The following is a 24,329-nucleotide window of genomic DNA, read 5'->3' as shown; positions in this document are numbered from 1 at the left end:
AGGATACAAAGAAAATCTTAAAAGTAGCTGGAGGAAAGAAACACATCATGGACTAAAAATGACTTCTCAGTAAAAACCAGGAATGCAGAGAACAATGAAATGACATATTTAAAGAGCTGAGGGGGAAAAGCTGCCAACCTACAGTTCAATACTCAGAGAAAATGTCTTTCAAAAATGAAGGCAAATTAAAAACAAAAGCTGGAATTCATTCCAAACAGATCTGCACTGCAATAAATAAATAAAATTATTCAGTTTGAAGGATATATGTATAAATTTATCAAGCTGTCACTTGAGAATTGTTAACTTCACTGCATTTAAATTTTAAATATATATATAAAAAATAAGGTTGACCTCTAAAATTAAAAAATTCTTGGCCTCTCTCCCCATTTTAGGACCTCAAACCATCCACTGTGTTGCTTATTTCCTCCTGTGACTGGGAAAGCAAGTTTCTTCAATAAATTCCTTTAACAAGAACTCTGAACATCATTAAATTAATGAAAGAATAAGCAAAGAATATGATGTCAAATATATGAAATGAACTATGACTCCATTGATTTACCAACTTTTAACCTTCCTTTGCTCAGAATCCTAAATTTGTCCATTTCTGGTTATTTTCTAAAAGGTTACTGTCCTTTCTACCTTCTGATATGATCTCTAAAAATGTATCTGCCTTTGGATTCTCCATTCTGTACACCATAAAATAATCTCCAATAGAATAAAAAACATGTATTGGATTATGTGTGATCCTATACAATGGAGTTGTGAATTATGCCCTATCTTGGGTTGTTCCTTCTTTGTTTCATGTCTTTCTTTCTCAAGTTTCTTGTGGGTACAGATTAATAAAGATATTTTTTTAACTGTAGGCCTTTTCTTCTTCTTAGGCATATATTTATTAGAGATATTTTCACCCAGGCTTTTTCTTGGATTTCCTCAGATTTCTATAGATAGGTATGCTTTGCTAGTCTTACATACTGCTACAAAAAGCATCCAGTGCATACCCAGCTACTCCAGCTACAAATCAAGATTTAAAAATGTTTTGTCCTTCTGTCATATGGTTATGCTAAAATTCTCTTCGCATTTATCATCATTTCCTATATATACCTTATGAACTAAATCATTTTTAGCTACTGGTTTATTGTTAAAACTTTATATATCTTTATGGACTCATTATATTTTTAATTATTACAAAGATATTCTCAAAGATAGTCTTTGATTTTAACCAGGTCTACAAAAACTGTGCAAGTTTTAAATTTCTGCATAAGATCATGCACATTATGGACCTAGGTGTGAAAACAGAGAGAGGATCATAAAAATATAAAGTTTTTGGAATTTATAGATATTTCCTGAGGTTCAAGGCAGTGATGTCCTGGATTCCCACAGGCCTTGAAATTATCAGTTTAATTCAAGTTTACCTAAATCTCTAAGGAACATTAGGCTTCAGGTGACATCTCAGCAACAGATGTAAATCTAATTAGTAACATGCAATGAGTTAGTGATTAGCAAATATGTAGTAACATATAGTCAGTTAGTAATTAATAAACACCATCAGTGATAAATACTTCTCTATGACATGTAATTGATGTGGCTCATGGAAGGCAGACAGGGGACTTGTTCCCCTACAACCTTCCCAGCACTCCTGAGAATATCAAGAAATGGGGCAAGTATTCTTCCCATAACATTATATTAAAAATTCAATTAACCTAAAATGCTATATTAAAAGAACTTTCCTTTATCCTGTAACATTTAAACATGGTCATAAAAAATTCCATGTTTTTGAGGGAAAAATATTAGCATAAGTCAGCAAAAACACCTATGTAATGTTTAAACTTCAGTCACTGTTGAAACGTCAGTTATTGCTTTGGCTTGTCCTCAGTTTAACCATCTTGATGCCAGTCCTGTGCCCATCTTTGGGAGCTGAGACTGCCATCTTTCAAGTCCTGACTTTTGGAAAGGTACCAGATCAAGAAGCACTTACTCTCTTGCCCTCTTCTCCCCAAGTACACTCCTATTGCCAAGGGGAAGGAATTCACTGTCTGCCAGTTAAACCATCCCATATCCCTTCTACAGTCCCTGTCAGTTTTCCTTTCTTGGCCAGAGTCACTTCCCATATCTGCAGTGTCATTTGAGGAATTCTTCTGTCCTCTGAGTCCTACCCATTTTACATTTCTCGTCTGTACTGCAGCCTTGCTGGAAAAAGACCCATTTCTTGTGGGAAGAGCTGAATCTAAATGAGACAATGCAGTCATTTAAAAAAAGTGGTGATTGAGTTCTCTCTTTCAAGAGATTGGGTTATTTCTTTCAAGAATGGATTTGTCCCCAAGAGAGTAGGTTGTTATAAAGCCCAGGTGCTTGTCCCATCTTCACAAGTGTCTGCTTCCCATTTGACCTTCATCATGTTGTGACATGGCACAAAAACCCTCTCCAGAAGCCAGAGCCATGTCCTTGAACTTCTCAGCCCACAGAACCGTGAAATAAAAAAACCTCTTTTCTCTACACATTACCCAGTCTCAGGTATTCTTTTATAGCAACACAAAACAGACTAAGACAATCCCTAATTAGAATCTTATTTAACTTAAGTTGATCAAAGATCAGAAATATAAAATGTCAAGAATACATAATCAATGATTAGCTCTAAATGATCAGGTATAATTGTGAATTTATAATCTTTCATAAATGCTTCTTCATTACATATAAGTATATATACATGTGACTTTTCAGGAATATATATTTTGTAAAGCATGATGTGACTGCTTATAATTAATGAGATCAGAGGTGTAATAGCAAGAAAGAAGACTCTAGAAGCTTTTGTCTATTTTCCAACTTTTCTGTAAGCTTATTATTTTAAAATATTGGCATATTACATTTGGAACCTACAAACATCGTTTTTCTTACACTAAAGTGGAAACAAAGTGAGGTTCCTAAAATTTTGATGAGATTACAATTTTAGAAATGGAAAATCATAGTCCTACAAGATCCAAAGACCAGCTTTGCTGCAGCTAATGGCAGAGTGAAGGCAATTTAAGAGAAGAGAATGTAGCAAAGTGATGTATGTTGAAAAGAAATGACTGGACTTCGTACTTAATGCATCGCTTCACTCCTTATGTCAGAGGCATGCTGACTATATTCCATGGCAGGCATGGTTTTTCACCAACCCCCCATTTTGCCAGATCTCCCAGTGTCTGTCCCAGAGATACAGAACTGGGCCTGGCACATTCCACATGCACTTAGCTGGCTCCTAGCCTGTGCCTCCCCCATGCATGGCTGATTCCTATACTGCCCAGGAACGCACAGCCCAGGCTTTTTTCTTTGTTTGTTTCTCTGGAACATCTGCTTAGAAAGGAGAAGGGAGTTTTCCCCCAAACTGATGTTATCTTCTCATTCTCTTTTAGATCCAAATCTTTCATATTTGCTAATCTAAACTTATTTTGACACACTTTACACAAATTTTTGTTTTGAACTACACTCATCCACATCAGACTTAACCTGGTGTTCTTGGGAAAATTATCAAATGACTGCTTTAACTGATTTTTTTTATTGAATTAGGACATATATTACAACATCTGTTTCGTAGTTACTATAATAAATAATGTTTCACTTCTCAAGACTGAGTTATAAAAATAATTGGTTTTGACATGAGCCCATCTATTTAATACGGTCTATAAAATGTTCAAAAAATTCCAAATAATATCATTGCCTAACAAAGGAACCAAACTGCTAGCTGGATGAGGACTTGGGAGCTCTGTCAGGGGACTCTACACAAACGCAGTTTCAAAGATTGTCAGAAGGTATCAGCTGTCCAGTCCTGATGTTTTTTTACCCATCCAGCATAGCTTAGGGTGAAAGTCCTGTCTTTGTTTCTATGGTTATAAACGGTCCCACCCTTGTGGACATTTACATTGAATCAGTCAGCCAGCCAGCCAGTTGTGCAAAAAAGGTCTGGGAGTAATTAGAATGAGAGTTATAAATTTTTGTGTTTTTTTGCCATTGTACCATTTCTCTGTCAGACTTTAACAAAACCAACATATCAGAGACAAGACCAACATATCTGACTGAGCATGGTGAGAATACACTAGCAAATAAAGAGCATATTAGTAATGAATTCCAGCTATTACAGCAGAATGAATCAGGTGTCCCTCCCTACTCCCCACCAGCTGTGTTTACTACGAGGTTACAAACAAGCCCAGGCAGGGTTGGCCACTGGTGGGGACAGGCCTGGTTTGGCCTGGAGGCTTCCGAGAAAGAACCTATTCTAGGGGAAGGAAGGGCCAGGAACATGAGTTGCTCTAGAAGCAGTGAGTGTTTCAGCAGTCGGTGGAGGTGGGGATAAGAACAGCATAGCATTTGTCTTCCAGTTTCCTCTGCAGGAACGGGCAGTGAGGCAACTGCCAATAAAGGTGGAAGCAAGCCTCTGCGACTGGTCAGGAAGTGGGAGAGGCTTGCGTAGCACACACCTGGCTCTACAGCTTCAGCAATAATAGCAGCAAAGACATCGAGGTGGCGGTAGCCCCAGTGGCCCAAGGCCCTGGGAGTCTCCTTGGCAGGATGACAGGGACAAAGGGCCTTGTTAGGCATTGGAGGAGTGGCATGGCACTTCCATGCAGCCTCACCACCACGCTTATGGCAGACTAACTTACTGAACTATTAATTCCTTTTTTTATTATTTAAAAATAAGGCGGTTTGGGTTACATGGATCCCTTTTGTAATGCTTGAGTCACAGCTATAAGTGTGCCTACCACCCACATAGTTGAGTTATTAATTTCTATTTTGTGTTGGAAAGGGATAAAGGGGTGATTGTAGTTCTTAAAATATCACGAGTTTGAGCCCCACTCGGTCTACATAGAAAGGCTGAACCTAGAACTCAGGGCTCTGAGACTTGCATAGCCCCGGTAGGGGCTGTATTTGGGAACCACATAGGCTCGCACAGTGAGCATATCTGGAGGCCCTTCCCAGATATTTGAGAGCACGTAAGACTTTTTTTTTTTTTTTTTTTTTTTTTTTTTTTTTGAGACAGAGTCTCGCTTTGTTGCCCAGGCTAGAGTGAGTGCCGTGGCGTCAGCCTAGCTCACAGCAACCTCAAACTCCTGGGCTCAAGTGATCCTTCTGCCTCAGCCTTCCGGGTAGCTGGGACTACAGGCATGCGCCACCATGCCCGGCTAATTTTTATATATATATATCAGTTGGCCAATTAATTTCTTTCTATTTATAGTAGAGACGGGGTCTCGCTCTTGCTCAGGCTGGTTTTGAACTCCTGACCTTGAGCAATCCGCCCGCCTCGGCCTCCCAAGAGCTAGGATTACAGGCGTGAGCCACAGCACCCGGCCCACGTAAGACTTTTAAAAGGTCCACAGGACCTTTGCGGCTCCCAACAATGACAGGTGGGTTGCTTATTCCAGTCTGACAAGACAGGAGCTATAAACACTTAATTTCATTTGGATAAAAATTTTAAAATGTGACATTTCTCATGTTAGAGTATCAGGGTGGAATCACATCCATGCCTACTGCATTAGGGGATTAAAAAAAATTCTGTCTGTGACCGCTAATGACCCTGTCTTTGTGCCCAGGCTAGAGCAAAAAGAGGCACAAAACCAAAAGCTAAGAAGATGCTGGATTGATGAGGTAACCATCTTCAATTAATGTGAAACACCTACAACTTACACAGAGTATGTAGTAGAAAAGAAATGTGTGTTTCAAGGAAAAGACAAAAAAAACAAATGGCATTAATCTGCCCTGGATACAAGCACTGGTTTTCAAATGGAAATCGCTTTTGTTTTTCTGGCAAGCTGTTGATCAATGGCAACAATAATGATAGATTTCAATCTTCTGTCTGTTTTGCTCATGCTGACAATCCGCCAGGAGGCATTCATGTTGCATCGCTCTGTGACACCCAGCAGACATTAAAGGGCCTCGCGCACAGAGAAGCCTCGAGTGCAAGTGTTACTATCACCCCCATTTGAGTCTGATGGGAAGAGAGTGATTATGAAAGTCAGATATTTACTAATGCTAAGCCATTCTAGGAATGTCTGTCCCCAGAAGGATGGGAAGATCCAGGGTGGGGAGAAGGAATCAGTGTCATGTTTTCTACAAATCACACTTAGTTACCATGAGCATTAGGAAGTTTTGGTCAATAATCTTGAGGACCAAGCCTAGAACAGTAGTGTCATAATTCACTGAGCACAAAAAGAACATATTAGAATTTCTGTTTGTATTTTTTTTATCTTATAACATAAACATCGATCATTTTAATTATGTGGATTGACACTGTTGCCCACATTCTAAATGTCAGATGGTCATGTGCCTTAACATGCAGTAGCAATCCCAAAACAGAGAGAGAGCAGGTGTAATTCCTTCTTGTAGGTTTGCTTTCAGTGTATGAAGACATACCACTGTGCCCAGCAAAGTGAACATATAGGCTGTATTATCTATTTCACAAACTGGACAAGACGATTAAAAATATTCTTAAAATGAAATCTCAAGTTGAAATAGTTCCTATAATTTAAACAAGTACAAACAATCAGAGAATGGCAGAACTGAGGCCTCGCCTTTCCTCATTTATGAAATGACAACAAAGAAACTAAAAAAAATTTTTTGTCCAAGAGTTGTTTAGAATTACAAAGTTCAGTACCTACTTGAAATTACAAATTCATAGTTACTTTTGTTAGAGTTGAACTTTGTGCTAACAATAAAAAATTACATAAGATATTGGGCTGATAATGTTTGGAAGCATCACCATCAGCAAGTCATTTAAAATCTAAAAAACTAGAATATTATTAATAACAAATTTTAGTGAGCGAAAATATTTTTGTACTATTATTTTTTTTAATGTTAAAATATTGGTTATTTCAATTTTGTCTTACTTTTTTGCAATTTCCTTTTTGTGTCTCATGTACATATGAAACATGTGTGAAAATGTTTTACTGATATGGGTGGATCAGTAAAGTACAGAGGCCACTGGTATAATTCCACATCAGGGATGTATACAAAAAACATCTCACAGAGGGCTCTATCATCTTCCCCAGCTGCAATATTTAACTCTTTTCTCAAAATTGGACCTCAAATATTTGATTAAAGAAAGGGTTCTGAGACTAAGAATAAAACTTTGTAGTCATCATTCTACACAGGCTTTTACCTTCATTTTGAATTATCACTTTTTGACCCAAATGATTTAGTTGTTTGCTGAGGAGGAAGAAGAAGGTATAGAGGCTACTGTATTTTGATATATCATATATTTTTTTTTTGAGACAGAGTTTTACTCTGTTGCCCGGGCTAAAGTGCCATGGCATCAGCCAGGCTCACAGCAACCTCAAACTCCTGGGCTCAAGCAATCCTCCTGCCTCAGCCTCCCAAGTAGCTGGAACCACAGGCATGCGCCACCATGCTCGGCTCATTTTTTCTATATATTTTTAGTTGGCCAATTAATTTCTTTCTATTTTTAGTAGAGACAGGATCTCGCTCTTGCTCAGGCTGGTCTCAAACTCCTGACCTTGAGCGATCCGCCCGCCTTGGCCTCGCAGAGTGCTAGGATTATAGGTGTGAGCCACCGCGCCCGGCCCAGGATTTTTATAAAAATGTTTTTGTACCAATCTCATGGGCTAGGTCTGGTTCATCAATTATTGCTTCAGTAGTCTTTATAGGGACGAGACATAAGCTTCCTTAAGTGTCATTGTTCTTCTCTTCGTTGTACCCAATCTTTTCAGTACCAGAAAGCAGATGTCTCACAAAGATCAAGCTAATAAAGTATAAAAGGATATTAAGAAAGAAAATTCCATAAATATCTATAGGGCAATGGGACCATGAGCCACAGGCTTTATGAGCATATAATAATATGATTTTGTATCTTTCATGAGGCTGAGTGCTTTATTTTTGTTCAGTATTATTATCTTTACGTTATAGATGGAGACACTGACACATAGAGCAACGTGGTACATTCCCAAAGTCATGCATTGAGTTGAGGGCAGAGCAGCAAGTGGAGGAGTTAGCAGGAATCCCATAAAGCTATATTTATGCCAGGCATGTTTTGAGAAGAGAAGAACAAAGCTTATGAATAAAAACAAAGCTATTCCCATCAGCAACACTACCTATTATTTCTCCTATTCCAGACACAGGTCTGAGGGAGGAAAGGAGAGACAGAGACAAAGAAAGCAATGTTTGAGACACAGTGAGAGAAAAAAAGATATTCAGCATTTGGTTTTTTAAATATTTTTAGGCTAAAACTATGTAAATAATTTAGTGAACCAAAGTAGACGTTATATAGTTAAATATCAGTTTATCTTTTTCTCTCCAATTTTAATCCTACACAATGCTATTGCCTCCACCAAACATACCAGGTTTAACACCTGTGTTCTGTATATATTCTTAGTTCACTTTCTAATCATAGTTCCTGGTGTATCATAATCAAAGAGCTATTGAATGAATTGTAGATAGATATTAATATCTCTATCTTAGTGATGTCAGTTCAGAATAATCAGTTTGGACAGCCACACAATTAGTTCATGACAGAGTTGGGATTTTTAACTCTTCACTTTCTCACTTCACTCACCACTAAGCGCGTAGGTAAAACACTAGGGAATTTCAACCACCTACAGCACTCTTATTAGAAGATACCTGGACACCACACTGTCCTCCATTTTGTTACATTTCCCGCAGTGTTCAAGTATCTAACGATCTTTCTACTATCCCATCCTGTATAGGTCTACCTTAAATCCCACATCTCATAAAACAGTGGTTTACATCACTAATGTAGCAATGAAACATCTTTGTTGTGACAGCTCTAGTGTCATTATTTTATGTTACATTATTTGAAGGCAGAGGTGGCCTCCATACAAAATGTGATTTACAAAAGTGTCTAATGATTGCATTGATCTGATGAATCCAGTGGGCCACATTTGTCAAGTGCGGAACTCTCTCCACAGGTACTGACAGCTAGTAATGAGATAAAGGAACTTTTACTACCTCAGTAACCCCAATCCTTCCTGGCTTGGAGCTCTCCCAAGATCTGTGCCCTCTGCTACCGTGTTTAGGATACACAACACGGCATGGGCTGCTGAACGTGCCCATTTTTCAGTTCAAGGGGTGCTCAACCATTTCTTCCACATCTTTACTCACGAGGAATGATTTCCCAAATTCTTGTTTGCTGGAAATGACCCAAACATAGCTCACTAAACTAATTTCTCTCAGAATTTTTAAACGCATGTGCATTTGAGCATAAACACTATCCATATGTTTCTGATTCATTTACACTGAACTCATCAAAGGACTGTGTTGTAAGAGTTGTTTGATGTCCAAGAATATTTGAGGGGTTTCTTGAAAATGGAATTTTATACTTTCTTTCACCATTTTCCTTAGGAAGCCAAACGTTGTTGAGAGTAAACAAACTTGGACCCCCAAGGATCTTATAGTCAAACTTCAGAAGGATGTAACTTGGCAGCTTGGCAGGAAAGGCATCCCTTGCCTTGGGTGTATCTTGGCACTATTCCCCGAAGGGTAGGAAGGGCTTAGGGTGAGCAGGGAAACCCCTTTCGGGAGAACTCCTTTTATTTGGCAATTGATTCATTCAATTCCAAAAGACCGTCCCTAAAACAAATACGATTCTTGGAAGCTAGCTGGGGTCTCTAGCTTGAAAGTTTGGGGAGAAGGCTTTAAATTGTTTCTACTGCAATTGCCCTTCATTTTTTGGAAGGGAACCAAAGGAGGCTTTTTAGGAAACCAGTATTTAGTCACCTGAATGCACGTGTTCTCCATTTATATGCCTAAAGAGACAAGACAAGCATCTCTGGCTACAGCTGAGAACTAATTAAGATTGCTCTTTAACAAACATTATGTGGTTCATTCTCCCTTGATTAAGAACAAAAGAGAAGGAGAGTCATTTATCGCCATGAGTCACTTGAGGTACAATGGAAGGAATTCCAAAACGCTGCTGAGACAAAACAAAACTGACATTACGAAAGCCATGTCTAAACACTAATTTAAACTGTCAACTCACTACCAAGGAGGACTCCTGACAGACAGAAAATTAAAGCTTTAAAGACCTCATAAATCACTGAGGAGATTAGCACCAGCGTGAATGAGTTAAAATACATTTCTGCCTTCAGAGCGTTACAGGGGTTCAAAGCAGTCCCCTAGGATTTGATGGGAAAATTAGTTGTAATAACTGGGAAGAGAAAAATTCTCAAATATAACTTCTTGGGGATTTCAGAGTGCAAGCTTCACCCACCACAGTTATTTCAGGTACTCGAGTCAGTGAAATATAATACAGACTTTTGCAGGATCCAGCAGATAGCACAATGAAAATAACTTTTGAAAAATGTTAGAATTCAAAAATATTATTTACAAATGCCAAACATTTTTCAAATCCCCAAGCCACGAAAAATAACTAAAATGCAACCTAAATGTATGACTCAGCGGAGGCTCTCGCACTACTTTGGCCGTCTCCCGTCTCCCCTTCGTGCCTCTGTCCAAGAACCTTGCTGCCTACGTATGATTCTTGAGCAAGGCTGGCACCATTTGTCCCGCCGGGTGGAGTTTCCATGCTCTGTCACCAACACCGAGAAGTCTTCAGAAAAAATTTTGTTGCCATTTCTATCCATTTTTATATTTAAATATTGCCTCTTCCAGGCTTTTGAGTTGAATATAAAGGAATCCCTTATCCAGTATGAGCATCTCCACGCCACTCTACCGCTGAAAGGAGCTCCTGGTCCCAAGTGGGTCTGCACCCAGGCAGGCTGCGACACTGCTCTGAGAGGGACGCCGCTGAGAACTGTGCAACTCTTTTGGAAAAGAAGGGGCAAAGAAATGCGAACGCTGTAGAGTTAAATCACTCTACAGTAACTCTTCTCCCCACTCCTGAGGTCCCGCTAATCATTTCTCCATAGGTTCTTTCCCAAAGACCCCATAAAAGAAAATCTCGTCCCCTAAGCCCCTGGTGCACTCCAGATGATCTCTTTAACTTGGATCTTATCACATCTCTGCCTGTCCAGAAATTTCTGAAGCACATGTTGAACTGGTCTCTTCCTTCCCCAAATCGGAAAGTTTTGCATGCAGTAATTTTATTCCATTCTTTGATATTTTTTTTTCCTTTTGGCTTAAATCAAAGCGATACAGAAATCCACATGGGGAAGAGTGGAATATAATGGCTACAGCCTTTGGACTGACTTCACCCTTAGCCAGGATACGGCTGCTGTGTCCTCCTTTTCTCTCCGACTCCTTGCTGCTTTCCCTCTGCTCCTCCATTATCAGAAGTTGTTGGAAACAGTCAAAGACAGGTTTCAGTGGCTGACAGAGAACACTAATAGGACATTTAAGGAAAGCATCTTGAGGTGAACCAGTTGATCCAATCACACACATTCAGCCATGGGACACTCATCCCCAAGTTCCAAGACATAAAACTTAGAGTCCAGCTTGGACACAGGTCTCAGGACCCCTTTAAGGATGTGGATTGCTCCAGAAAGTTTTTGTCTAAGGTCACATCTATGTCAGTCCTCTGCTCAATGGGAATCTTAGTTTAACGTTTCAGTGGTGCTGTAGAGGTTGAGTTACAGTTATGTTACTCTAAATGCAGTTCTGGAATGCCAAAACTATTGCACTTTATTCTTTTCTGGAAGAAAGGCAGGAAGTGTGCAATGTAATTGAGATTCCTCCTCGGGCTCCCCTTCCAGAGTCCAAAATAGAACTCGGATTGGAAACTGCAGAAGTGGTCTCAATAAAACTGTTGTAAAGGGCATCCTGCTTCTTGGAGGGTAGACTTGATTACGTGTTCATAAATCCCTACGGAGCCACAGCTTCATCCCCAAACTCCTCTTTGGTGGATTATAAGATGCAAAGAGAGACAACCAGCTCCACCCCTCACTCAGAGCAAGACCACCACTCTTTCTTGTGTCTTCTGAACCTGCTCCAACTGGCAAGTAGGAATTGCCACAAAACTGCCACATGAGAATCACGAGAGGTTCCCTGTCTGAACAGAGGAAGAGAAACTCAATAGTGAAGTCTGCCTAAGCATGGTGCCCTCAGACAGGAAACTGAATTACTGAGCTCTGCCTCTGGGTACTGCACCACTCACTGTCTGCTTTTGACTGACCACTGGCTCTCAAGGCTGAAGCTGCATGAAAACCCCACTAGCCCCATTCAAATGGCATGTGGTTATTTCCAGGCTCTTAATTCATGATCAACTTATACATGTTTTCAGGCAACTGTGGTTCCTTTTAAAATTTAGTTCATAGAAAAGTATACCAGGTATTAGGCAGAAACTCTGGCATCAGGGAAGGGCCGGCTTGCCAGCACTTGCAGTTCAGATGAATGATTTGATTTGGTTACACTATTTAAATCTCTGAGTGCTGGGAACACCTTGCGTAGCCAGAAACCATGCTTTCTGTTTATAGGTCAAATGACTGGCTGCTTAGAGAATCATAAAGATCATATTTGGATTTGGCCATCTCTTGCTGACATTCCTCCTGTGTTTGTAAACATTGCTGCCTTTGACCCCAATCTCTCACAAATCCATGACCAACACCAAACAGCCACAGAGGAGCTACAGAACATAATGTGATTCTGTAATGCAAAACAGGATGGTTTGCTAAATGTGCAGATCTGGAGAGAATTCCTGACATAATCCTTCTTACGTCTTTTATGATAATCATTTCCATCTTCAGAACACACGCAAACAAGTGCTTCCTTGGACACGGCTTCTGGAGGCCGGACTGGAATCCCTTCTGCTGGGTGAACTGCATGTGATAAGGCCCTGGGGCCATGAGCATGCAAGCCAGACGCAATATGGCCTGCAAACGTGACATGAGCAAAGAAAACCCAGCGACTAGCTGGGGAGATGCTGCTGAGGAAGGAAATGTTTAAAGCAGCAACCACTCTCCCCCACACTGGAAATCAGCTCCAGTCATAACTTATTCATCCATGTACACATTTAGCAAACATTCATTGAGTGCCTATTATGTGCCGTAGTGCATGGTGTGGGAAAGGACCATTTACAGGTAAGGTACTATGAGTTAAAAGGTACTATGTATTAGTAATCTCACATTTTTAATAGTGGTGCCAAAACAAATTCAGTCTCACCTCTGAGAGCATAGAAATAGAGTCTTCATAGTGGATTTGAAATATCTGTTTTTAATATAGTTACCATTTTTAAATAGGCAGAACCATAGAACATCGGGGAGGCTGAAAATGGGAGGAGCCCAAGACAATTAAGTAAATGAAGGAAAAACGGTTGAATCTTGATCCCGCCTAGTCAGTGCCTTATAGAAATGCAGCCGAGAACCAACTCCCCTGAGGACAGCCTACACATAGGACTTCTACAGAGTCAACTCTGAAAAGCAGATGTGTAAAGATCCTTGTTTCTCTAGGACCCCATTCTACTGCAGCTGTGTGGAAAGGAAGAAAGTGGGCAAAAGACCAAGGTCCTGAGTTATATTCTTTGTGTCCATATCTGATGGACTTCAAGAAGAATTTTGCCATAGGTCATTTATATGGTCCTGTACAATACCATGAGGAAAACAAAGCATGGATCAGATCTGGGGCAAGGGTACAATCACGGGCACATTTTATTCATATAGTGTCACTATATATATATAGGGATGAGAGAATTTCAAATCTCAAAGAGCTTATAATCAGTCAAATAAATATTTCCTGAGTTTGTTGCTGAATCATAATAGCAGTAAATATAATCCAAAACCACAGAAAGTAGTAAAACATGGTGGCTTTGACCCTAAGGAAGAGTATAATAACAGCATGGTAATAACGCTAGTGTATGTGGTGTTTTTTAAACTATAATTTCATTTTTTTCCTTTTAGTGATCTTGTGAGCTAGGCATCATTAATCCTTCTAGCAGGTAGGACAAAAGACTGATGGAGATCAAGACTTGCCTAAGATCCTGCCAATCCCACATTTACAGTCGAGCTTCTGACTCTAAGACCTGTGCTCCTCTCCTTATACTATACTGTTGAAGATGTATTTGGAGACTTTGCAAGTAAAATACAGATACCCAGTTCAGGGGCATATGCAATGCTGGAAGAATATTTTTACTTATGTAAAATATAGCCATAATAATATCTGATCCTCATTTGTACAAGGATTTTAAAACATGGAATGAAAATTGCCAAAGGACAACAATCTGCAAACTAATATTTTGCCACTTTACTGTGAGATATTTTCTCAAGGAGGGAATCTAAGATGAATATATCTAAGTAACTTTGTAGCCTGTTAGAGGCAAGGACCCTCAAAGACCCTCAACTCCCCTATGACTCGTCCTACGCACGGACTTCGTCCTGGAAAATTCCAGCTATAGCTCCGAGAAGAATGCAGTCCATGACGTGCTGACCACGGGATGCTCCAGGGAGTGCTGACTGCAATTGTTCCCGACCACCTGCCAGGTTGGAGATGAGTAACCAGTCAAAAGCAGGATACTGATAAGACGCTGATTGGGGCTGATTAACCCAGACCCAAGCCTCATCGTCAACACTCTATTTTTTTGTTTCTACTTCCTTGTTTCTGTATGCTTATAAAACCTACTAAGAATCTAAGTAAAGCAGACCTTGACAATCATTCGCTTGATCTCGTTTCTTTCTCTCGCTCATCTCTTTCAGGCACGGTCCCCCTCGCCCCCGCGAGTAACAGAAGGTCCTGCGGGCCGGGACAAGCGGCGCCCAACGTGGGGCTCGAGGTACGGACCTTTGTCGGGTGACGCTGCGGTGCGCTCTTCGGCCGAAGGAAACCCTACAGAGACCCTCGTTCTGCCGCTCACAGAGTCGACGGTCTGGTGAGTAAATTTTTACATTGTCACCCCATCGAGATGGGCCATTCATTGTCTAAAGAGGCCGTTTTTATTAAGGATCTCAAGGCCTCACTCAGAGAGAGAGGAATTAGAGTTAAGAAAAAAGACTTAGTAAAGTTTTTTGTGTTCATTAATCGTGCTTGTCCTTGGTTTATTATTGGTGGACCTGAGATTCACCCACACAAATGGCAAAAAGTAGGTAGAGATTTAAGAAAAAAGACTTAGTAAAGTTTTTTGTGTTCATTGATCGTGCTTGTCCTTGGTTTATTATTGGTGGACCTGAGATTCACCCACACAAATGGCAAAAAGTAGGTAGAGATTTAAACGATTTACTTCTGAATCAAGGCCCAGATGCCGTCCCTGGATCTGTTTTTTCGTACTGGGGTCTAATCAGAGATATTGTTGAAGGGGCAGATTCAGACCCCAATAAAAAGCAGCTGCTCTCAGTAGCAGAATTCTGCCTCCGACCCGTGTCACGGTTCGCTTCGAAAACGTCTTTAGGAGCGGCCGAAGGGTCGGCCCCCCCTGATAATCCTAAAAGATCAACATGCCCTTCCCCTTGCCCTATTCAATTTCAGTCGGCCTCGGGGAACAGCCGACAAGAGGATCCCCAGCCCCTAGACTCCTCCGAGCGACCACAGGGAGTGCAGGAGTGGACTTGTGTGCCTCCTCCGACACAATATTAAAACCTGAAGATGGTGTTCAAATTTTGCCTACTGGCTCATTTGGACCCCCACCAGCTAATATGTTCTTTTTTATTCTGGGCCGAGCCTCCTCTACTCTTGCAGGGCTCATAGTCCACCCTTCCATAGTAGATAGTGACTTTACTGGGGAGATTAACATCTTAGCCAGCGCGCTTACTGGCCCTGTGTGTGTCTCTAAGGGACAGCGTTTAGCTCAGGCGTTGGCCTTGCCCCTTAATACATCCTTCCCAGCCATCGCCTCTAACCGAGGTGCTTCCTGCCCTGGATCTTCTGATCTCTATTGGGTCCAAGCTATCACCAAAAAACGACCCACCCTGCGGTTAAAGTTAGATGGTAAACTTTTTGAAGGCCTTCTTGATTCTGGCGCTGATTCCACAGTTATTGCCCAGGACTCCTGGCCTCAATCATGGCCACTGCAGCCTTCACTTACACACTTACAAGGTATAGGACAGTCTAATAATACTCTCCAGAGCTCAAAAATTTTAACATGGGAAGACCCTGAGGGAAACAAAGGCACCACCCAACCCTTTGTAGTCCCAAACCTGCCTGTTAACTTATGGGGGCGTGATATCCTTGCACAAATGAATGTCATTATGTGCAGCCCCAATGAAGTTGTAGCCAGCCAAATGCTTAAACAGGGATTCCTCCCAGGACAGGGCTTAGGCAAGGAGGGTCAGGGACTAAGAGCACCCCTGACCACCCCCCCCTAAATCAGACAGATCAGGACTAGGGTTCAAAGAACATTTTTTGTAAGGGCCCTTGATCCCCCTGCACTTCAGGCAGATAAAATCACTTGGAAAAGTGACTCACCTGTCTGGATCGATCAGTGGCCCCTCCCATCTAACAAGCTAGCCGCAGCTACAGCGTTGATGCAGGAACAATTAGCTGCCGGACACATAGAGCCCTCTACTTCACCATGGAACACCCCCATTTTTGTCATTCAAAAAAGGACTGGCAAGTGGCGGCTGCTACAAGACTTGCGGGCTGTTAATCAAACAATGGTTCCCATGGGGGCACTCCAGCCTGGTTTGCCTTCGCCCGTAGCTATCCCCAGAGGCTACTATAAGATAGTCATTGACCTGAAAGACTGCTTTTTCTCCATACCATTGCACCCAGATGACTGTAAGCGCTTCGCCTTCAGTCTTCCCGTGGTAAACTGTAAAGGACCCTCCCCGCGCTTCCAGTGGCGAGTATTGCCTCAAGGCATGGCCAACAGCCCTACCCTGTGCCAAAAATATGTAGCTCAGACAATTGATTCTTTTAAAATTCAACATCCTCAAATATATATAATTCATTATATGGATGACATTCTTTTTGCCGGAGCCGAAGAGGCAACCTTACTTCAAGTTACCATGCAGGTTGTCTCAGCCTTACAAGCTCGAGGCCTCCGCTTGTCCCCCGAAAAGATTCAGGTCTGTCCCCCTCACCTGTTCCTAGGTTTTGAATTATTCCCCAATAAGGTCCTCTCCCAAAAAGTACAGATCAGGAAAGACTCTCTTCAATGCCTTAACGATTTTCAGCATCTTCTAGGAGACATTAATTGGCTTTGCCCATATTTAAAACTCACCACAGGACAGTTAAAACCCCTATTTGACATCCTGCAGGGAGATACTGACCCAACCTCTCCCCGCTCCCTAACTAAAGAAGGGCAGCAAGCACTCGATTTAGTCGAGCAGGCCATAAATGCCCAGGCCATTGGCTACTTCTCTGATTCCCACCTGTACTTCATTTTCCTCCCCACCCCCTTTTCGCCCACAGGACTCTTTTGGCAGGGCAAGCCTCTTTTTTGGGTTCACCTATCGGCTTCCTCCCCTAAAGTCCTTCCCACCTACCCTTACTTAGTAGCTAAAATTATTCGATTGGGGCAAGAAAACTCCCTTAAGCTCTTTAGAAAAGATCCAGATATCATAATATTCCCTTATAATGCTTCTCAAATTCAGTGGCTAATACAAACTGATGATGATTGGGCGGTTAACTGTATGTCTTTCCAGGGCAAACTAGATAATCATTACCCCCCTGATAAACTAATTCAGTTCCTCTATCGGACACCTGTAATATTTCCCAAAAAAACAAAAGTCTCTCCCATTCCAGGAGCCGTCTTAGTCTTTACCGACGGCTCCTCCTCAGGCACCGCGGCCTATAGCATTAATGGCCAGGTCTGCAGTTTTCCCACTAGATTCTCCTCTGCTCAACTGGTTGAGTTAGCAGCCTTAGTCGCAGTCTTCAAATACGTAGATCAGTCACCATTTAACTCGTATACTGATAGTTCTTATGTTGCTCATGCTGTCGCCACTTTAGAAACTGTGCCTCATATTCGGCCCTCCAACAATACCACTCAAATGTTCCAGCAACTACAAGGACTCATTCACTCCCGTTCTGCGCCCTTTTTCATAGGCCATATTCGCGCCCACACTGGCCTTCCTGGGCCTCTAGTCGCTGGAAATAATCTTGTTGATCAGGCGACTCGAGTTGCAGGCGCTGTTCACAATATCACTGTTGATCCTGTCTGCGCTGCACGCCAGGCTCATGGTTTACACCATCTCAACGCCCATACCCTCAGGCTTAAATTCTCCATTACTAAAGAACAGGCCAGAGAAATCGTCCGCCAATGCAGGGCTTGTTTTACCCTTCTCCCTGAGCCACACCTAGGAGTCAACCCTTGCGGCCTGATCCCTGGGGAGCTCTGGCAGATGGATGTCACTCATTACCCCCCTTTCGGAAAGCTTAAATATGTACATGTCTCTATAGATACTTGCGGTGGATTTATCTTTGCTTCCCTACAAACAGGCGAGGCCACCCGCCACGTTATCAGCCATGTTATAGCCTGTCTCACCTCCCTCCCTCAGCCTAAAGTTATTAAGACTGACAATGGCCCGGGATATGTCAGCTCTAACTTCAAAAGTTTTTGTGCTCAGTTAGGCATTAAGCATGTTACAGGCATCCCATATAACCCTCAAGGCCAAGGTATTGTAGAGAGAGCTCATCAGACGTTAAAAAATACGCTCTCCAAACTACAATCGGGAGGAGGAATTTTGTACCCTTTAACAGGTAATTCCAAAACCCTGCTTAATCATGCCCTGTTCATTTTAAATTTTCTCACCTTTGACACTGCCGGCAAAACAGCTGCCGACCGCCTTTGGCACCCATCCACCACAGATACTTATGCACAGGCCTTATGGAAAGAGCCGCTTACAGGCAAATGGCTGGGGCCTGACCCTGTCCTCATATGGGGAAAAGGACATGCCTGCATCTACGATACCCAGGCAGGAAACGCCAGATGGCTACCAGAGAGAGCGCTTAAGTTATATAACCCACCCAGGGAATCCCCTGAGAAGAATTCTTAATTCTGTTCTCTTCCAGAAATACAATGACTCCCCGAGAAAAGGCGCTGCCTCTCCTATGCCTGATTCTAGTCGTGACCAAGAGCACCATCGCAACCAACATCCATCAGATCTACAACTATACATGGCAGGTAATTAATGAGGCAGGAGACGTTGTTAATTCCTCCTCACGTCTCTCCGCAGTTATACCATGGGATCCATTAGAAATTGACCTATGCGTATTAGCTCTTGGGGCTAAAGACCCTGCGTGGGGCCTTCCCGCACTTTTCGCCCCTCAGCCAGCTCCTCCGACAGCTGACTCCTCCCCAGGCCTTTGTTCCTCGGGAGCCGGACGCTCCGCAACAAGGTATATAGACTTTTATGTTTGCCCAGGGGCCCATCGGCCTCGGCCTCGCACCAACAACTATCAATGTGGTTACGCCCCTGACTTCTTTTGTGCTTCCTGGGGCTGTGAGACCACCGGTGATGCCTACTGGAATCCCTCCTCTTCCTGGGATTATATCACCGTCAAAAAGCAGTTTCCCCGTCGAGCTCCTTCATCCCCTTACGCCCCACAACCCCCGACTGACGCTAAGTGTAAAAACCAGTGGTGCAACCCCCTGTTGATTTCATTCACCAAAGCTGGAAAAAAGGTTTCCTGGGATCAGTCCAGGGGATTTGAGTGGGGACTTAGACTTTACACATCTAGAAAAAACATTGGTCTCACATTTAAAATCAAATTAATTAAAAGCCTCCCCAGAGGTCCTACGGTCACAATAGGTCCTAACCACGACCTACACCCACCTCGACCTCACGGTCCCTCCAGGGACCTACCCTCCTCCCCAACTGTGTCCCCTCCTCTGCTTAGCACCTCCCTATACCAACCTACCCTGCCCGAGGGGCCCCCTTCCTCGGCAGAACTAATTCTCTCCTTAGTCAACGCCTCTGTCAGGACCATCCGAGAGGCCAACAATTCAGAATATCAGGAGTGTTGGGTATGCTACTCCCCCCGGCCTCCCTTTTATGAAGGCGTCGCTACATTTGGTCAGCCATTATTTACTAACGACACCAGCAGACTCAGATGGGGCCTAGAGACCCATGATGGCCTAACACTCAGCCAAGTCACAGGCCTAGGCCTTTGCCTTCTTAGCCCAAGAATGCTCCCTCCCACACCCTTAGAAAAAATATGTAATCAGTCAATTACTGTCAACTCCACTTTTCAGTATATTCAGGCATCTAACACCTCTTATTTTGCTTGTTCCTCCGGCCTTACGCCGTATGTAGTCTCTGCAACGTTTCTTGAGCATAGAGAGTATTGTGTATTAGTCATGCTCTTTCCCAGACTCACTGTACATCCTGCTAATGAATTACTTCAGTTTTGGGAGCGCGGCACCACAATGCCCTGGGGAAAGAGAGAACCCATCACGGCCATAACACTCGCAGTTGTTCTAGGCCTTGGTGCCACAGGGGCTGGAACAGGAAGGAATAGCCTCTCTGGTCACCTCCAACCAGCAATACCTACAGCTCTCTGTAGCCATCGATAATGACCTCCAAGAGCTACAGCAAGGTCTAAAATATCTTAAGGAGTCCCTCGCTTCACTCTCTGAGGTAGTGTTACAAAATAGAAGAGGCTTAGATTTAGTGTTCCTCCAAGAGGGAGGTTTGTGCGCAGCACTCAAAGAAGAATGCTGCTTCTACGCAGACAAAACAGGCCTGGTAGAAGATAGCATTGAGAGAGTTAGACAAAGCCTTGAAAATAGAAAGAAACAGAGAGAACAAAGTGAGGCATGGTATCAAAATTGGTTTTCCACATCCCCCTGGCTATCCACATTGCTTCCCAGTGTCTTGGGGCCGTTTGTAGGTTTTTTGTTGCTTCTCACTTTTGGGCCTTGGGCATTCAAAAAACTAACCAACTTTGTCAAGTCACAGGTAGACGCAGCCACACAAAAATCGGTCTCCGTGTTTTACCAACGGCTAAAACAAAGAGGCTCCAAAAAAGACCTCCATACAGAGTCTCCCCATTCAGCCACAGAGGGTTTAAATTTCTCAGACCTTGCCTCAGACATGGAACGCAGTTGGTTCCAAAGGCTGTGGAGACGCCCATGATGGGATTATCGCGATGCCGTGTACCAGGTGCACACCCCGCCAGCTGTGAGGTAACTCCATGACGGGAATATTGTAGGTCCATGCCCGGGGGCACATTTCATAATCAGAAGTGCCGGACCTGGATGCCACCTACATAGCCTAAGACAGAGGCCTCACCTTCACATTAATCGCCAGATCTTATATTTGGGGTGCTGGTCGCAGAAGCACATCGTGTAGCCTAAGACAGGCTCTCCACCAACTTATATAAACCTCCCTCATATTAATAAGGAGAGGGGGAGATGTTAGAGGCAAGGACCCTCAAAGACCCTCAACTCCCCTATGACTCGTCCTACGCACGGACTTCGCCCTGGAAAATTCCAGCTATAGCTCCGAGAAGAATGCAGTCCATGACGTGCTGACCACGGGATGCTCCAGGGTATGCTGACTGCAATTGTTCCCGACCACCTGCCAGGTTGGAGATAAGTAACCAGTCAAAAGCAGGATACTGACAAGACGCTGATTGGGGCTGATTAACCCAGACCCAAGCCTCATCGTCAACACTCTATTTTTTTGTTTCTACTTCCTTGTTTCTGTATGCTTATAAAACCTACTAAGAATCTAAGTAAAGCAGACCTTGACAATCATTCGCTTGGTCTCGTTTCTTTCTCTCGCTCATCTCTTTTAGGCACGGTCCCCCTTTCCCCCGCGAGTAACAGAAGTTCCCGCGGGCCGGGACAGTAGCCTATACCAGGTTCAGAGAAAAACTTACTTCCCAAGAGTCTAGGAAACCTATTATAATCAAAGACTTATACTACAGCTGCTGCACTGCCCAAACTTTTTATCTTTATCTTTTCCTCTCTGTCTGGAAATGTTAAATATGACTCCAGAAACTCTGTTTGTACACTTTCTTTATTATATAGCAACTACTCTGTCCCAGATGCTAGAAAGAAAAAAATTGATGTTGCTATTGTCTTTGCATGGAAATGTAATTCTAAAACTTTCACAATATTATATCTACCAAACAATGAATCATCAGGCTTTGCAGATGATACTTTTCTAGTAACTTCATTGGTAATTTATTGAGCCCATTTCACACAAGGAAGAAAAAAAGGCCCACACAGAATAATAGTTCAATGTGATACATTTGTGAAAGAAGTGTTGGCTGAGCAAAACACTGCAGATAAGATTCCATTACCAACATATCTTTTCAAAAAACTAGATCTGGATAATATATAATATGCCTAAAAATATATCCAAATAATATTTAATACATATGGATTATCTAGCTAAAAAGAAAGATGCAATTGAGAGTTACTAGGTAGTTTGATTTTTTTAAAAATAGAGGACATCCTTAAATTAAATGTGATGATTTTGTGAAAAAGAAAAAGCTAAGCATGAGCTAAACCTGAAATAAGAAAGCCCTTGGGATGAGAGGCTTCTTCAAAGTTCTTAAAATCAGTGTACTCCAAGTCTGCCAAAATAACAATTAGAACTCAGTTAACAAATTCATAGTAAGCATGGACCACTACCCAGGAATTGTGCTAGACTGTGCCAGATGGCAGAAAGGATACTAAGAAGCTTAAGATTTATCAAGAATAAATCTTCCTTCCTTGTCTTCAAGGAAATTATAATCAATTTCTAAGAGAAGCGACTATCTTCTTTTTGCTATTCTCCTCTCTTCTAGTAAAGAAATGTAATAATACAAAATCAGACCAATTTTGATCAACTTATTTGGCACAAAATGGAAGTGAAGCTTAACAGTTTAAGTTTGAAGAAATGGTGTGCTGAACTAGAAAACTTGAATTTTTCTCTAGCTTCTTGGTAACAAAAAAAGCTATTTAAAAGATCAAGGAAAAGTCTTTTAAAATTATACTTCCCAGTTTCCATCTTTAAGGTAATGAAAATAACATATGCCTCATCTTTCCTCACATAAGGAAATAGCTAAAAATTTTAAACTTTCTTTTGAAGTAGAAACTTTAGTCAATCTAATATAATTTAATCTTCATCAAATAATAATTACAACAATTAAAAAACAGAAGGCAAGGAAGAGAGTTCTAGGTATTTGCCAAGTAAATGTATTGCTAAAGATGTCTAGATGACCCAATAACGACTGAATGGCTCTTCTCAGCTCATAATTCCTCTATTCATGATTGATTTCCATTTTTATAAAGTTATATCATCACATATACTTTGTTCAAATTTAAAGTCTGTGTTAAGATACTTATAATTCCACTCCAGTTAAAAAAGGGAAAAATATCTAATCAAAGCCAATTGTTTAAGTTACTTCTTGAGATAAATTATGGAATTAAAATTTGAATAGAATCCAACTATAACAGCAATATTGGATCAAAAACTAAGTTGTAATAACTACTCAGAGAAGGAGGTTCAAAATGTATGTTCTGAGAAAACCTGTACCTACCTACAGAATTATAGACAGTACTCAGGAAAAACTTAGCATGGGGCAGGAAGTATGTGAAGTGGAGACCAAAATGGAAGCCATGAAGAATCCCGAAGACTTAGGAGACAAGATTCTTCCTCTCAGAGTTTACTCTTGAGAACAAAAAATACATATGTGAAGTGATCAAAGGACATCTTTGCATAGTAGAAGTAAGAAAGGAGAAGGGAAAAGATGCAGGGAAGACAAAGCCAGTGGCTTCTGTTTTCTCTCTCCTCCAAGAATGTCAAGGAACTTCAAAACTTGAGGATGAGTGGTAGAAGGTTCCTGGGAAATTGAGAAGAAAAGGGCTCAAAATATATACATAGATATGAATTTCTCTTCTGGAAGCCTGGAATAGATTATAAGAGTAAGTAGTCCAAAAAAAAAAAAAAAACAGAGTAAGTAATCAATAAATGGTTATCTATTAGTATCCTACTGATTTTTATAAGAAATTGTTATTATATTAATATATGTTAGCCATAGAGAGTAACTTCACAGAGCCCTACTAATACTCCTTAATCGAAGGGGTAGTTGCTAAAATAATAGTAGGTCATATGTAGGGTGACCACAGACTCTGATTGACTAAGATAGCCTTTGCACCAATTCTCCCAGCTTAATTCTAACTGAGTCCTCTTTCATTTTCATATTTTTTTGAATGGTAACATTTTCATATTTATTTGAATGGTGACCTAGTCATAGGACAGACTAAGAAAGCTCCTGTTATAACCCACTTTATCCTCACCACTTAATAGCCTTTCCAAAGCAGCACTGTGAAGAGATTTAAAGGAAAGGACAAAAGTGGACTGTACAGAACACAAACTTAGAGGCAGAGTGTTTCCTCCAGGGCTCAACCTCTTCCTGATGTTGGTAATGTTAGTATCCAGAAGAAGGCAAACATAGCTCCTCTTGTAACTGAAGTGGAGAACAGACAAACTTAGATGTCAAGAGTTAGCCCCGGCATAGTAGGTGTCACCAAACATGGAGAAGAAACCACACATTGTGGTCAATTCACG

The sequence above is a fragment of the Microcebus murinus genome, chromosome 6 (assembly GCF_040939455.1).
Source record: "Microcebus murinus isolate Inina chromosome 6, M.murinus_Inina_mat1.0, whole genome shotgun sequence".
In the NCBI taxonomy this organism is placed as follows: Eukaryota; Metazoa; Chordata; class Mammalia; order Primates; family Cheirogaleidae; genus Microcebus; species Microcebus murinus.
Note: the sequence above shows the minus strand (reverse complement) of the source record.